General features: G+C 40.5%; 1 protein-coding gene across 7 annotated transcripts in view; it reads left to right on the top strand.

Annotated features, from left to right (window-relative positions):
- rbfox3a (RNA binding fox-1 homolog 3a) overlaps window positions 1-16162 on the top strand; it is a 611714-nt gene that overhangs the window by 83824 nt on the left and 511728 nt on the right. For all 7 annotated transcript variants that reach the window (XM_055004447.1, XM_055004444.1, XM_055004442.1 and 4 more), the window contains exon 2: window positions 10577-10652. The gene's annotated coding sequence lies outside the window, so the exon portion shown is untranslated. The remainder of the gene's footprint in view (window positions 1-10576; window positions 10653-16162) is intronic.

Raw genomic sequence — 16162 nt, 5'->3', positions numbered from 1 at the left:
GCAGGGAGCAGCAGTGGCAGTCCAGAAAATGGCCAGGTGGGAGCTGATCCTTTGGAGCAGGAAGCAGTGGGGAACTGAGGCTGGGCAGTGAAGACAGAGCCCAGGCAGGCAGGACCAGATTTATCTCTTCCAGAGGTGAGTGCCGGAGTCTTGCAGGTGGGGCAGGAATGGGGCAGGAATGGCACAGAAGGCAGGGCAGGGCGGAGCAGCTCTGGACAGCACGGCCAGCAGAATAGCAGAAGCAATAATCTGGCAGGGAGTGGAGTAAGGAGCTGGCTTTTATGGAGGAGAAGATGACACAGGTGTGCCACGCTGCAGCTGCTCGGAGTTCTGCTGATCAACTGACGGCTGATCAGTTGCAGCCGCTGCAGACAGCGGCACAGTGGGGTGAGAGAGAGAGACGGGACAGGAGAGGGAAGAACAGGGAAAGGCAGAAATAAAGAGGGAGAGCCACAAAGGAGGGAGAGAGGAAGGAAAGAGGAGGTCACAGGAGGTCAGGTGGAGGCAGATGCAGGGACTGGGGAGGGGGCTGTGACAAGATTAAGTAATTTGAACCCAAAGTGAGAGAGAACAGAGCAGTCAGCAGGCAAATCGCAACTCTACTGGTTTATTTACAAAATAACATTAACTACATAAAAACCCAAGGCAACCACCACCAACAAGAACAGGAGGATGATCCGGTGCTGTATTGCACTCGGCGCCGGTCTTTATAGCAGGGGATGATTGGACCAGCTGCAGGTGTACCGCTGGTGCAGCTGCTCTGCATCCACGCTGATCTCCAGCAGCATGGATGGGGGCGCCATGACAGTTAACTGGTGATTCTAAACTTTGTGCTTGGTTATCTGTCTCTCTGTATAGCCCTGTGATGGACTGGTAATCTGTCCAGGTGAACTCTACCTTCACCCTGAGTGCTACTATATAATCTGTGTGGATGATGGATTAGTGTCATCACTGACCTTTTTGCCTCAGAGAGTAATGTGAGTCAGAATTTATTAAGATGACTACATTTTGTCTGTGTCATTCATGTAGGGGAGTTTTAATCTTCCAAGATTAAAGTTATTTTTCTTTTGACATGTTTTAACACCATTAACTGCACCTCCTCCTGAACTAATTTAGGGCCCTCCCTGATTTGGATTCACCTAAGGAAACTAGACCAGTGCAATCACATGAATGGTCAAATTGGTGTCTCATAATTGTAAACCAATTTATTCTAACTTTTGTCTGGATTTTGTAAATAGGACCCTTGTCTTGTGTGTCTTCGTGTATATGTGTGTTTGTTCTGATGATTCTGTATTTATGCACGGTGCAGTGCCGCTGTGTTATGTCAGTTCATAGCTATGCATACAGATATTATTGTTATTCTGAGACTGCCTGCTGTAACAATGACAGTGTCTGTACATCATCTGTGTAATACGTGTGTGATGTACAGTCAGAGCTGAATGCAGCTGAATACTGGGGTTCTGTGTTGTTTTGTGGTCAGCTAGAGTGCTTGTCAAGATTCAACGTGAATGTGTGTGTGTGTGTGTGTGTGTGTGTGTGTGTGTGTGTGTGTGTGTGTGTGTGTGTGTGGTGGGTTCCTTTGTTCCTCTTAGCCAAGGCAGTGGGGAACAGGATTCTTACTTCCGTCTTGCACCAGTGAACAGGTGTCGGGGTCAGGCGTCTGGAGTGTGTGTGTGTGTGTGTGTGTGTGTGGGTGTGTGTGTGTGTGTAGGTGTGTGTGCTGTGTGTGTAGGTGTGTGTGCTGTGTGTGTGTGCTAAAAGTTGCTACAGAACATGTCGAGACATGGCGCTCAGTGGCATGGAACTGATTGCCCTGCCAAACCCTGACAATTACCATCCGGGCTTGGAGACATCACCACACACAGACACACACAGACACACAGACACACAGACACACACACACACACACACACACACACACACACACACTTTCCAATTCCAGCCTTCAATTTCTACTTTCTCCTCAGCCGCGTCCAGGTTGTCGTTCTTTGACCATTGTGTCATGGAAACAGATATGTGGAGGCGGAGCATAGACTGTGTAGCTGATGTCATTTCTGACATTTTTACATACTGTTGCTTTTTCCACATTTGTCAGGTTTTTTTCCACAATGCATGGCACCCCCAAAGTGTTGTCATTATGTGAAGTAATGACATTAAACATGGCTTCAGGTGTTATCTATGGGGAATGGGGAAGAGGAGACTAACCGGGGTGTTGTCTTGCTGTCACATGTGGTCACAGTTATCATCACTGACAGTTCAACACTTACACAAACCAACAAGCAGCTCAGTGCACCACAGCAAGCTGGAATTTTCTGGAATAGCCAAATTAGTAAGAGTTAAAAGTCATTCAAGTAACTGAAGATAAATTTGATTTAATAAAGTTCAGGTCAAACCACTCCCAAATTATTAGATGATTTATATTAGCTGCTATAATTTAACTTCTCCACACGCTTAAACTTAACCAAGCCTGAGCCCTGCTGGTGAAACACTTCTCTACAACGACAGTGTTCAACTTTTTAGGACGGTATTGACAAATTAAACTGTTGATAGCAATGCCAGATCACACAAAGTTTAGTATGAATTGTTTTGTATCAAGTCCAAGTGCATTTGACAGTGCAGCTTCAAAAGCACCGAATTCATTTTAATGCACTGAGTTTTTGTGTGTCTGTTGTTGGTAAATATAAGCATGTATGACTGCTTGCACGCACATGTTGTAAGAAGCATGGATGTTTAATTTAACAGAGCTCTTTTGAGTCTACCATCATTATCTTTGTCCTCAAGTGGAACACTCCTTTAAATATGCTAATTCAGCTGGTGGAGGCTCTGGCAAGGTAATTGTTAAGGTTGTTGAGTTTGACAGTTTGCCTTGTTGTACTTATAGCAGACTCACACTCCCTAAGTGCATACTTAACTCAAAATCTCTGCACTACACGGCATGTTTATTTTGTTCAGTCGGTAATAAAGGTCCTAATTGTGCTTGTTTCAGACTGAAACCACATGAAATTAACTTCAGGTTTCATCTTTACATCACAGGAGACACAGTTGGGTGACTAGAACTGTTAATATAAGCCAGTATATCACCCTTCGTATTGGTGAAGTAAGGAGAAACACTGTTAATTATCACTGTTAAGCTGGAAAAGATGCCTGTGCAGCTGTGTATATGTCTGCTGACTCAGGCTGCAGAGAGACTGATAGACAGTTCATTTAGTAGAGCTCTTGGCAGGTGTTTGAGATGACAGCGATTTATGGTGTCTGCATTAGAGATTAACAAGAGAATCCTCAAGAAGACTCTGTTGTTTCACCATGTCTGAGTATCCACAGTGAAATGAGCAACAAGTGTGTTTTGTTGTTCATATGAACGCAGATTGATCATTGTAAAGAATTAAAAACTTTACCACTTAGTGACATATTGAAGCAATTTTCTCATTTACATTTAATTAAGTAGTTGTTTGCTGTCTGTTTAGGAGATATTCTAAGATTTTGTCTATATACAGTTTTGTCTATTATGGAGTAGACCTAGACAAAAAGTCCAAATGTCATCCCATTTGTTTTGTATTGGTCCATATCTGTAATTATGAGATTATACTGTACATCTGATTAGAGATGTCATTAGAACTGATACTTTGTTATGAAATTGAAACCAAAATTGTGAAACATGACAGTGCCTATTTTCAGTGGTGCAGATCAGCTGTCATAAATAGTCTACTGGAGATTGTGATTTCTCAGGAGTGATGTTGGTCAGTGCAGGTGGAGCAGCAGGCTTGGTCATGAAAAGAAAACACCTCAAAAGACATGTAGTGATGAGTTGATGACCCGGGATCCATTATGGACAACCAAAGCTTGAATGCAAAGGATATCACATTCAGAACAGACAGAGGAAACACCTTGCACCCTTAAGCAGCTGCAAGACCATCCAGATCTGTACACAGAATTCAAACTGAGAAAATTCCATTTGCTGCTTATGTTAATGACAGAAAGCTCTCTAGCAGCTCTCCTTCTGCAGGAACTGGGCCCGACTAAAGGTATGGCAAACATTTACGGGAATAGCCCAGTAATCAGCCCTTTCAAGCCTTTCTATTTCCATTGCAGTGTAGAATCAAACAGCGTTGATAACGACGTTCACTCCTAGTGCATGTGCATGTTGTAAATTCCAAATTGAATCCATCAGCACTGAGACCTGCACAGCAGTTTCTAAGGCCTGCTCAGAAGTACCTACCTTGGAGAGGATATTTTTTTATCAACTGAACAGGGCCCTGAAAGAACTTCTACAGCTATGGTTCTTCCAGTTAAAACATGCACAAAGCTTTAGGCTGCCCTAAAATGACCTGCGAGTTACTGAAGTAGAAAACAGGATAGAATATCATCAAAATGTTCACATCCTGAAAAATTTGCTGCAAAAGCTGCAGCTGTAATAGCAAAGTTCCACACACATTCGAAAAGGCTAACTCGTAGCCTTTAGCTTGTTTAAGCTAATGTAGTGATAGGCCATAATGTGAGCTCAGTGCTGCTGATAACATTAGCATGCTATCGACGTGTTGCAACAAGCATGTCACATTTCATTTGAATTTATGCAGGCATGCATGACCTCATTTGAATGCACAGATCAGCAACATGGTAAATGCATACAGATAAACATCTGGCAAGACACTATTATAGAGACTTGATACAAAGAAAATACAGTACATATAATGTGAGATATGAGACTGCATGTGGCATCAAACATGATACATTTTCTTTAAATTTCTGCAAGAGTGCCTGCCATTCACATTTGGATGTAAGGAATCTGCAACATACTATATACAGATGAACATCTGGAAAGGCACTATTATAGTGACTTGGTACAAAGGAAGTATGTTATATAAGATATGAGACTATGTGTGGGGTCAAACATGATACATTTTCTTTGAGTGACTGGAAACAATGGGCCTTGTAGATTAGGGGACAGAGCTCAGTGTTGTCATGGCATGTGGAGGTGAGCAAACCAAGGCCTGGACATGGCCTTCACAGCATCATTGTTCAACTAAGACTCTTCTCCCCTTGCACTGGTTAGCCCTTTCAGGTACAGAGTCATGGAAGAGAAGGGTCAGAAAGCATATAACCACTGGCAATGCAGACTGGAGCACCTTTGCAATGTTTCTCAGCTTTAAAAGGCTATGGTTAAGGTTAATGGATTGCATATGCTTAGTGTAAGAGAAGGCAAGTATAGTGAGGTAGTGCAAGGGGTAAAATTTCTCATAAAATTCTAACAGAGTGATGGACTGACAGCTAGAGGGCAAGGATGAGATCTCCTTTGGCCATACTTCTGCAAAACGTTAGCTATTAAAGAAGACCCCCCAAAACCAGCCATCAGAACAACATCAGATAAGAACTCTGAGGTGACTGATCACTCTAGCGTGTTAATATAAGAGAAGGTTATGCCATTTCAGCAGCCTGCACACTGGTGACCAACTGTGTGGTTGAGCTTACATCCCAAGATATGATGATAAGCAACTTATTCACATTTTAGAGAGGTTGAGAAATCTGGACACAAAAGAGCTGCTTGAAAAATGATTCATGTCGTATGGTTAAGGTGTCCTAACAAAGACCCTGTACTCATGATTGAGATGATACAGGATCTGCAAGAATATCTCTAAATAGATCTAACTTGAACTAAAGCATAAATACTCATATTTGTTGCAATCCAGAGATACCAAGCCAAGTCATCATTAATAATATAACACATTTAAAACAACACCATGACACCGAAGTAATCTCCAGTGAGAAGAATATGATTGGCAATACAAATTACCTAGTAACTGTAAGCATTTGGGTTAAGTTTCTATGGAATTATTATGATGTGAGTTTACCTGAGTAACAGTGATGATTTTGGCCCCACGAAAATAGTAATACTCCATTGCCTGACTATAACACGTAGACCCTATGATATTAATGGAATTATTTAATATAGAATTTTATCTTGATATAATGTATGAAAATTCAAGAGGCTTGTGTAGCAGCGGTGTGATGAGCTACAAGCAGGCAGAGTGAATAAATGCTACCTCAGTTATAAAGAGGTAATGAACAACTGGAAAGAAAAAACTAATGACTTGTCGCTGACATATTGCATGCTCACGAAGCCATTTTTAAACAAAAGCATGTAGCTCTCACTGTAACAGCAAATCGATTGCATTACCTACCTGACTATAGGACTATCATTTTGGTAAGTTTTGTGTTGTTTTCTATGTGTGAGGTCTAGCCGAAAGCCATTACCTGCTACAGGTGTCTCTGTCAAGCACCTGTTGCTAGTGAATCCCCTACCCTACTCTCTGCTTGCCAAGTCCAAGTATGGACTATGTAGTCTCCCATCACATTAAATGAGGCATTACCAGGTGCTACAGCCAATCTCCAATACATTTTCTGATATACACGTGCTTTGTCCTCTGCTTTTTCGGTTATTGTATTTTATATCGGTTAACTGCAATTAATTAACAATTAATCAACCAATAGTGAAGTCTGTCAGAAGGCTACATGGAGTTACACTCAGTAACTATAGCCTGGCTAAGTTTTTAGCTGAACCGCTTCTCTGTGGCTATTGTTCATATACATTTCAACCACATACAAGCAACCAGAAAATGTGAATGGTGCTGGTGGGGGTGTCACGGGGGTTATCGGTATTATCACTGGGACTGCTGAGGCTACATGTCTGTGTGACTGCATGGAGTCACTTTAATGTCGTTCACCAGTTTGTACTGAAGAGCTATCATGTCTTCATTTTGCTTTCATTCATTTTTCTTTATGTTTTTTGTAGTTGTACCAGGCGAATACAGCTTTGTTATTCTCCTTATCCCACCACTACATATCATTTTCCATTCTTATTGACTGGGTCAGAATGCTATTAGACCATACCAAGCCTGTTGTGTTGCTTTGGCAAGATTTGTTTTGTTGTTATATCTTATGTCTCATGGCACAAGAGAGAGAAATATCAGCAAAATATTGGTATTTGCGTAGTCTAACCAGCATAGAGGTCTTTACCTAAATGGGCCATCTTATTCATGGTTATATATACCTTGTATATTGTGTGGCAGGCAAGTGAAGGTATTTTTCTTCTCCTCTCACTCTCTCTCTACTTATCATTCATCTGATCTCTCCATCCTCTCCCAAAACAATGCGCGGAGCAGGAAAATGAAAGAAAGGGAAGGGTTAAGTAGATAGAATGGGCAGAATGCAGCCATGAAGGAAGAGGAGGATGCCTGCAGAAATAAAGAGGCAGGGAGAACTGGGGAGAGTGAACCCAGAGAGAAAGAGGAGGAAGGAAGTGAAGAGCTATTGAGAGATTCAAGGTGGGAGGTAGAAGTGGAAAGAAAAAGACAAATGTGGGAATGGTGGATGAGTAATTCAGTCTAAAGAGGAGGAGGAAGGAGAAGCAGAGAAGAGCAGCGGATCTGCAGGTTTAGCAAAATTTTTGTACTTTTTGTTGTTTTAGAATTATTTCAGCACTTTCTCAAACTGGATTTATGACCAAATGAAAACCAAATATTAAGAAAGGTAAAAAGCCCAGAGCCAATTTTGCAGCAAGGCAGTGTAACCATCATAAAAACTCAATGAAATAAATAATAGAGAAGCAAAAGACATTAAAAACATGAATACTTCACTGGGAAACTAAGATTTGTAGCCATTTAAGAACCATTATTTTTCTGAAAAGAACTGACATGTATAGAGCCCTATCTGAGCCTCTTGGAATTGATTTTTCCAATCCCTAGAACTCTATTGGACTTCTTAAAGATTCTTCCTCATTTGTGTTTTGATAATGAGGGGAAGGGCCAACACACTGGTCCAAAATCTCCCCTAAGCATATATATATAGATGCTAAATATTCATCACACCATTCAGTGACGCCTCATGTCTCATTAATAGGTTCATCGGCATCTTGGAAGAGACCATTCCCATCAGGACAGAAATGTTCCTTTGTAGGATAAAGATGACTCAGGAGAACTTTGCATTCATTAGCAGTGAATCTTCCCTCCAAGTGGACACATGACCCAAACCATGCCAGCAAAATGTCTCTTACAGTGTACCAGAGCTTCTGGATCCCCTCAATGGGACATTGCCAGCAGTTCCTTTGTGTTTTACGGGTTGCACAGTTGGGCCTCCGTGGATCAGGCTGTGAATGTTTGAGCAGTCTGGGATTTAGGGAATTTAGCGTCTCGGTCAATACCTTGGGCTCTTTGTTGTGTTCCTCAAGTCATTGATGAGCAATTTTTGTAGTGTAGTGGAGAGCACAGCTGTCAATAAAGGTTGTTGCCATGGGGGTTTGTGCTTGGTCTGCAGAAATGCTTAGATAGATAGTATGCATCAAACTAATCACATGGGAACACAAGGTTTCTCATAAGATGATAATAGTTTTGGTCATGTTGCCCAAGCCTGCTTGACACTGATGTATGGTCCACAGATGGAGCTGGCTTACATGTCACTGTGTCATACTCCAACCCCCCCCCCCCACCCACCCCCACCCCCCCCACCCCCACCCCATGGCAACAGCAGGCCTTGATGCCAGTTGTCACCCTCAGCAGGACAATGCACCTTGACAAACTGCAAAAACTGCTCAGTAGTGGCCCAGGGAACATGACAGAGCTAAGGTGTTCACCTGGGTTCCACACTCACCAGGTCCAAAGCTTACTGAGCATCTGTGGGATGTGTCAGGATAAGCCTAATCTAGGTAGGTCCCACCCTGCAACCCACAGGACCCACAGAATCCACTGGTGCTACAGGACATCCCCAGAGGTCCTGAGTCCATGCCCCACTGGGTCAGACGAGTTTTAGTAGCATAAAGGGGACCAACACAATATTAAGCAGATGATCATGTTTTGCCTGATGGGTGTGTATATAACTAAGTATATAACTGTATAACACATGTAACTCAGTGGTGCAGCAGAAAATTTGACATAACATGAAGATACAAAAGAAAAACAAATTACCATATTTGAGAAGTCGCAGCTATTTAATAGCAATTAATAATCAGTTATCTGCTATTTGATTTGGCTTTATATCATCTGAAATAAGACATGCACGCAGAACTTTTTTTTTGCAGTTTTGACTAAATTCAAAACACCTTACTATCTGGTTTTACATTTAGATAACTGAAGAGTTTCTGTTGTGCTGAAAACACCCTGGAAGATAATAGAAGAAGGAGAAGAAGGAAGCAAAGGAGAAAGAGAAGAATAATCCAAAGACAAAATCCTTGAGGGAAAGAGGAAACACCTTTTATGACTGCTGCTGTTTAATTATACATTTGTCTGCAGCTCTGCTGCCCAGAGCTACAGTCCAGTAACACAACATCTCCAGCACTCTGCCAAATGATTCATACAAGCTATGGCACAAACACTCCCAACACACACTCCCTTAACAAGCATCAGCAGTATCACACCCATTTGTTTGGCAGCCAGTAAATGCTGCAACAGGTATGGCTTTTCTGTCCTTATGTTTAGACTGCTGAATGAGTGTAATAAATTTTGAAAGGTTTCAGTTTAGCTTGGTTAAGTTTAAATCTATGTCTCGCCCTACATGTAAACTGCAGAACAACTAAACATATAGAAGCTCCTAACTTCTTTGAGTTTTTAACAATACTATACATACAATAATACAATAACTTCTAGCGGTGGCTCTTGATTTCCCTTGATAGCACCCCAATACTAGACTGATGTACATGTGATCAGTTTTATTTTTCTTCAATCATGTTTCCCATGATTGTGTTTATATTCTGTCAATTACTGATACAGAGGAAGGTGGGAATACTGTTATGAAGGTGATGCATATCGAGGTCTAATCTGTCTTTGCAATATTACTCAGTATGGCAGTACTGCTGTACAATCTCTGCATGTGCATTCTGTACTTCACTGTACTAGAGAGCAATAGTCAAAGTGAGCAGATGGTTTGCAGTGATATAACTAATCCTTTATTCAACTTGCTTAATATAGGTAGATATGTTAAACATTGTGCACAAATGGCTGTTAGAATTAATCAAATGATTTAACTACCCAGATTTATTTTTCCCTGCATCCATGGGAAACCCCTCGATTGTCTCAGTGCATGAGTACACATACAGTATGCATGTGAATGTACTGACCTGTGAATGTCATGCTTTGTAATGAATAGTAGTTGCCTAACTCTGACAAACAGTGACAGAAAGATGAAGACAGATAATGGTGAGCTTGACGCTCTCTTTATAGTGGTACATGTCCACTACAGAGAGAGAGTATAGTCCTGAACTGCTGGATGAATCGATGGAGGTTAAGGATACAGTCACCTTTGCCTCTTGTGTCTACTATTGAATGTGTGTGTATCTGTCCTTGATACCTTCCTGCCATATGTTTCCATAAGACCTAACCTTATATTGATGAAAAGTAATCACAGTTGAATATCACCTGCCACCTCTACAAGGTGAGAGCATTGACCATAGCTCAGGCTCATGGGAGATCTGCTACCATGCTGCCCTTGAGCAAGGCACTAAATGCTGAATCAAAGATCATGAATGTTTGTAGATTCATGAATGACAGAAGTTCCTCTGAAGAATGTGTTTTTGTTTGTTTTCATTTAATAGACGGACAAATTGAGAGGCGCTGCCAGTGTAATTTCTTCGACATCCCAGCCACAGAAGACCACAGCTGTTCAAACAGGTAGGCCTCGGCACCATTCTACCTATTTTTCCTAATTCTATTATTTTGAATTACTTACCATTTTTAAATTTTTAGTTTCAAAAGACAGCATGAAGTTTCGGCAACATTGCAGTTATAACATTCACCAGTTTCAATGAGCAACAACAGACATGACTCCACAAATAATGATAGAAACACATCAATTGACTTTTTTCATCCCCATTGAAATGTCCACATTACTGGCTTTTTTGTTCTTGCTTGTGGTATATCTTCCATGAACTCTTTGTTTGTAGAGTGAAAGCAAAGTGGATCTAAGCCACACTGTGATAGATGCGTGTTCATCAGCGCAAATGAAACAACCTTGTAAGTGAAATGCTGTATGCTGTATTTATGCAAGATCACTTAGTATCTGAGAAAGTTTACATACACTTGTAAAGACCATGCATGTCATGGCAGTCTTGCACTTCCAGAGACTCCTACAACTCCTGATTTTCTATGATTGAAAGATTGAAACACATATGTCTTTGTCACAAAAAACAATCACGCATTTTGGTTCTTTCATAGATCTATTACAGGCCTTCTGAAAGTGTAACAAAATCTGCCGGGTCACAGAAAATTAAGAGTTGTAGGACTCATTGGAAACTCGCGACTGACATCTTGTATGTCTTTACATCTTTACAAGTGTGTTAAGTTTTTGTTCACAGCTGTGTCAGAAAAGTAAGTTTCAGGAAAGCTCCCACATGTAGCCATTCTCTGAAATGTGACTTTCTCATGTAGGTGGGAAACTTAGTTAGGGTTTCCAGTGAATGATTTACTATACCTTTCCATCCATACATCTGATTTCTAATAGCTTTGTTAAAAATTTGCTTGTACAACCTGTGCGTGTCTAAAGTCATGTGACTTTGTCCTTCTAATCATAGGTCATATTTTTTACAATCTTCTACAGTCGTCAAGAGTAGCTTTGTCTTTCATACCAGAAAAAAAAATCTAATCGTACCATTGACACTGGGATTTAAGAAAATGAAGTATATACATGAGCTTTTTGTGTATATTGTGGTGTTTCTATATAACTGGCTGGAAACCCTAAAGTAAAGACATTGCACTTCACTGTTGTGTTATTGCTGGTGGAAATCACAATGCAACTTGCTTTGGTTAGTAACTCATTTGGTGTGTATCTGTGTGCGTCTGTGATGTTAATGAGAGTTCAGTGTCTTAGTTGTACTCTGGAGGCTTGTTTCCACTCAGCTCTCACAGAAAGTAGCGCCAGCTCACATGAAAGCAGAAAATGACAAAAACTGGGGTAGAGGGGGTCTAAGAGACTTTCTATACCTTGGTATTTGTGTGTGTGTGTGTGTCTGTGTGTGTGTGTGTGTGTGTGTGTGTGTGTGTGTGTGTGTGTGTGTGTGTGTGTGTGTGTGTGTGTGTGTTTGTGTGTTTGCTCACTCCCAGTATTACTGATTTGGGTATTTAAAAAGCAGCACAGATTCTGTAGCTTCGAGGGAGATACTTGGAAGGATTTGAACACCCCCACTACTTATTCCCACTCTAACCTTCTCCACTATGCTTCATTGTTCAGTCTTCACAAAAATCCCTTAACATGACTGAAAATATGTGCAGAATACATTCATGTGATGTTCAAAAATAACGGTACACTTTAGTCCCCTGGACAGCAAAACAATTAAAATCTCTTCACTCATTGTGTTTCTCATTAGAATGTAGTGATGACTGTCCAGATGCTAGAAGTTGTTAGCGGTTAGCTTTGTGCTTCAGGGGAAGATCCAGGGCTCCAGGCTCCATAGGGGGTCTGAGAGGATTACGTGCCTCGCCAGGTGCTCTTTTGTGTGTGGAGACGAGGCAGCAGAGCAGCCCTGTGATCCAGGCCACAAGCACAGAAACGAAATGAAAGGATAAGCACGGCAGTTTATCCACTGTATTGTGGATTTAATGGAGCATATCTGCCAAAAGTTTACCTTTGCTGCAAATGACCTGCAGTGAGAACTCCAAATTTAGTTTTCCAAGTATTGAATGTAAAATCAAACTTTCCTTGACTGCATATACTTTTAACCCTACAGATAAATGAGTTGGTGTAATTCCACTTAATATATTTTTGGACCTGAAACTATAAGTGGTGGAGTGACTGATACTGTCACTTCACTAGTGACTGTAAACTACTGTTAGAATTATAGATGGAAGAATTTCAACCCTCAAATGCTGAAGTTTTAATGTGGTGTAGTCTGTTGTATTACAGTTTTTCTCAATAAGACACTGTTCCTGAAAAATAGCAGACATTTCCCAACACACTGCGCACTATTTTCTTTATTTGAACACAATTCACAAAGCACTGCACGCTTGTGTCAAAAGCACACTTTATTGTCAAAATTTGAACTTTGTTTTCAAAATTAAGCCACACAAAGCAAAAATAGGACACTGCACCGCTAAATACAACACACTCTTCTCTCACTTTGTTTTCACATGAAGTATAAAAAATGATACAGTCCTCAAAAATGACAACTTAAACACAAATGCATCCTATAAATGACTCAGAGGGGGCCATTGCAGTGCCTAAATGTACATTATAAAATAAAAATAATGCTAGACAAAAAATGCAGCACTGTACTGTACACAGTATACTATGCACATATTTACACCACGTCTGCATCAATTCTTTCAGCCTGGTCAGGCCAGAGGACCTCATCAGCATCACAAACTATGTTTTCTCTGGAAAGAAAGACCTAGTGTGTCTGATCCAACCCTGACACGCATCAACAGAAACATCACTACATGCCTAGACGACTGATTGCAAGAGATTTTCCCAAAGTATGGCTGCTGTTCATATACCTTCCACCTCCATGTAGAGAAGAATTCTTCTATAGGATTCAGAAAGGGAGAATATGGCAGCAAAAAAACCATGATAACTTGAGGGTTCATATTGAAACATTCCCGAATCAATAGTCCTCTATGAAAACTAACATTGTCCCAAATGTATTCATGTGTATCATCAGAATCCAACTGAAAAACTCTATGGAACAAACACACACAAAACAGAGAAAAGGTCAGTCATGTACACTTTCTGTAATTTTACTAGCACTTGTGAACCAGAATTATGCATTAGATTTCTTTTTTACAGTATTCTCAGAACATTTCTGACTGCTTGTATTGCTCCAGTATAGACATGTCACTGAAGTGACAGACAGCATTTACATACATGGTAAACCACAATAAACCTGAAACAGTTTACTTTATGCACCATCCTTACCATCTGCTGACCTCAACAACAGATTGCATTCTGAACAGCTAATGCTGTTTCCCAGCAGGTTGTATAGTGTGCACTTCATTGGCAACAGTGTTTTCAGTTTTGACCTGTTGTGTTGTAATTGTGACAGCAGTGGTGGAACAGTGCCCCAATTCTGCTTCCTAGTGTTCACTTTTTGAAAAATGTCTGCTATGAGTGAAAAAGTGTGTTCAAATGAGCAAAAAACGTGTTCAGTCTTTTGCAAAAAGAGTGCAAGAGTTTTGGAAACTGTGTGCAAACCATGAATAGTGTCCAAAATTTGGACAGCAGAGTTCTGTTTTTGAGAAATGTGTGCTGTCAGTTGGTGGCTGTGTGCAGTGAATGGAATTTAGTGTCTTATCAATTGAGAAAAACTGTAATATGATTTGAGCATGTTGTTGTGGTCGATGCTCATGTTTTACCGTTGAGTAAAAGTCTAGACAATTAGGAAGACTGGTTTAATTCAACTTTGGTCACAATCAGCTTGTGACTTTTACATTATCAGTTCGTTTATTGTTTTGTTTCAATAACTTTGTAGTGCTACACTGTGAACAGAGATATGCCATTAACCTTCACTGCTTTGAAAACACAGCAAGAAACAAGTATTTGTCATGGAGTTGGTGCTGTTTCGTTTTTCTTTCAACTTGATACAATAAAAATAAAGAAATACGTGTACAAGTCAGTGGGGTATCTATGTTATTTGTCTGTCGGTATGCTTTTTCTGCAAAGTGTATTTTTCATTATCTCATACCATAGTCCGTTTAGTTTGTTGGTGGATGTATCAATTGCAGGCCTAAATTTCTGACTTAATTGTAGTAGTGCTGTCTGTCTGTGATCTCTAAACCTCTGAACTGAGAGTCGGTACTGTGTTGTGGATTAATGGGTTGAAACCCATAACTAGCCTTGGTCATGATTGTAATAGCAGTGAAAAAGATACACTACCATTCAAAAGTTTGGGGTCGTCCAGGCAATTTCATGTTTTCCATGAAAACTCACACTTTTATTCATGTGCTAACATAATTGCACAAGAGTTTTCTAATCATCAATTAGCCTTTCAACACCATTAGCTAACACAATGTAGCATTAGAACACAGTAGTGATGGTTGCTGGAAATGGGCCTCTGTACCTCTATGTAGACTGTGCTTCTGATTCATTTAATATTGTCTTCATTGAAAAACATGCTTTTCTTTCAAAAAATAAGGACATTTCTGGGCACCCAGATACCTCAGCTGACTGAGTGGGTGACCCATCAACAGGGGCTATAGTCCCCAATGCAGGGTTTGAGTTCAGGTCATGGCTATTTACTGCATGTCATTCCCCCACTCTTTTACCCAAGTTTTCTGTCTCTCTCTCCACTGTCCTATGCATAATAAAGGTCAAAAATTAAAAAGATAAGGATTGCGTTGTGACCCCAAACTTTTCAACGGTATTGTAACTGAACATGACGAAGACAAGTCTGTTTACATACCAGGTCTGAGAGTAGAGTTAGGATGGTATCAAATCCAAAATCAAATCCAAATCTAATTAAATCCTTTATGAAGCGATTTCAATTAGATTTCAACATTTGCAAGTAAGCGATTCCATTTAGATCTGGGATCAGCTGTTGTTGGGAGGCCAGAAATACTCCAATTTTAAGTGGTAGCAACTAAGCTAATCATAATGTGTACATTAATGTTCCATTAATGTAACTAATCAGTGTTCACAAACTGTGGCTCCAGCCTCTAAATGATGAGCAGCAGAAGATGCTGACTGACCATTGATGGTGATTACTGTGACTTATTGAAAGTACAGTCACTTTTAAAGGTGATTTATCATAAAGTACTTGATTCAAGATCTCTTCTGTGTTTATCATGCTGCTGTTAGCAAATATTTTTTTGAGAGAAGAGTCACCATTTTGTTGAACTACAGAACATACAATTTAATGCTGGTTGTAGACTGGTGGTAAAAGCCCCTTTCAGACATGTACTACATTTTGTTTATATAATCGACAATCGAACATGTCGGCTTTATGTCTGAATACCCATGTCACTTTTCTTTTAGTGTGACTCACCAGATGAAGTTGCATGTATAAGCCTGCCATCGGCCAGTTATTTCAGCATTCTCCCCCTTTTCACCATCTGTGTGTTACAGTTTTCTTTGGCCAGAGAAACAACAACAGTAACCTCTGGGCTGCAACCTACCACCCTGAAAATGTAGCTGAAAGTTCTGCCCTGCATGCAAATGTATCACTGCAAAAATCCCTCCTGTTACTACTACGAGG

This window comes from Amphiprion ocellaris, chromosome 18 (assembly GCF_022539595.1).
Source record: "Amphiprion ocellaris isolate individual 3 ecotype Okinawa chromosome 18, ASM2253959v1, whole genome shotgun sequence".
Taxonomy (NCBI): Eukaryota; Metazoa; Chordata; class Actinopteri; family Pomacentridae; genus Amphiprion; species Amphiprion ocellaris.
The sequence above is the reverse complement of the archived record's forward strand: the minus strand, read 5'-3'. Positions and strand labels throughout refer to the sequence as shown.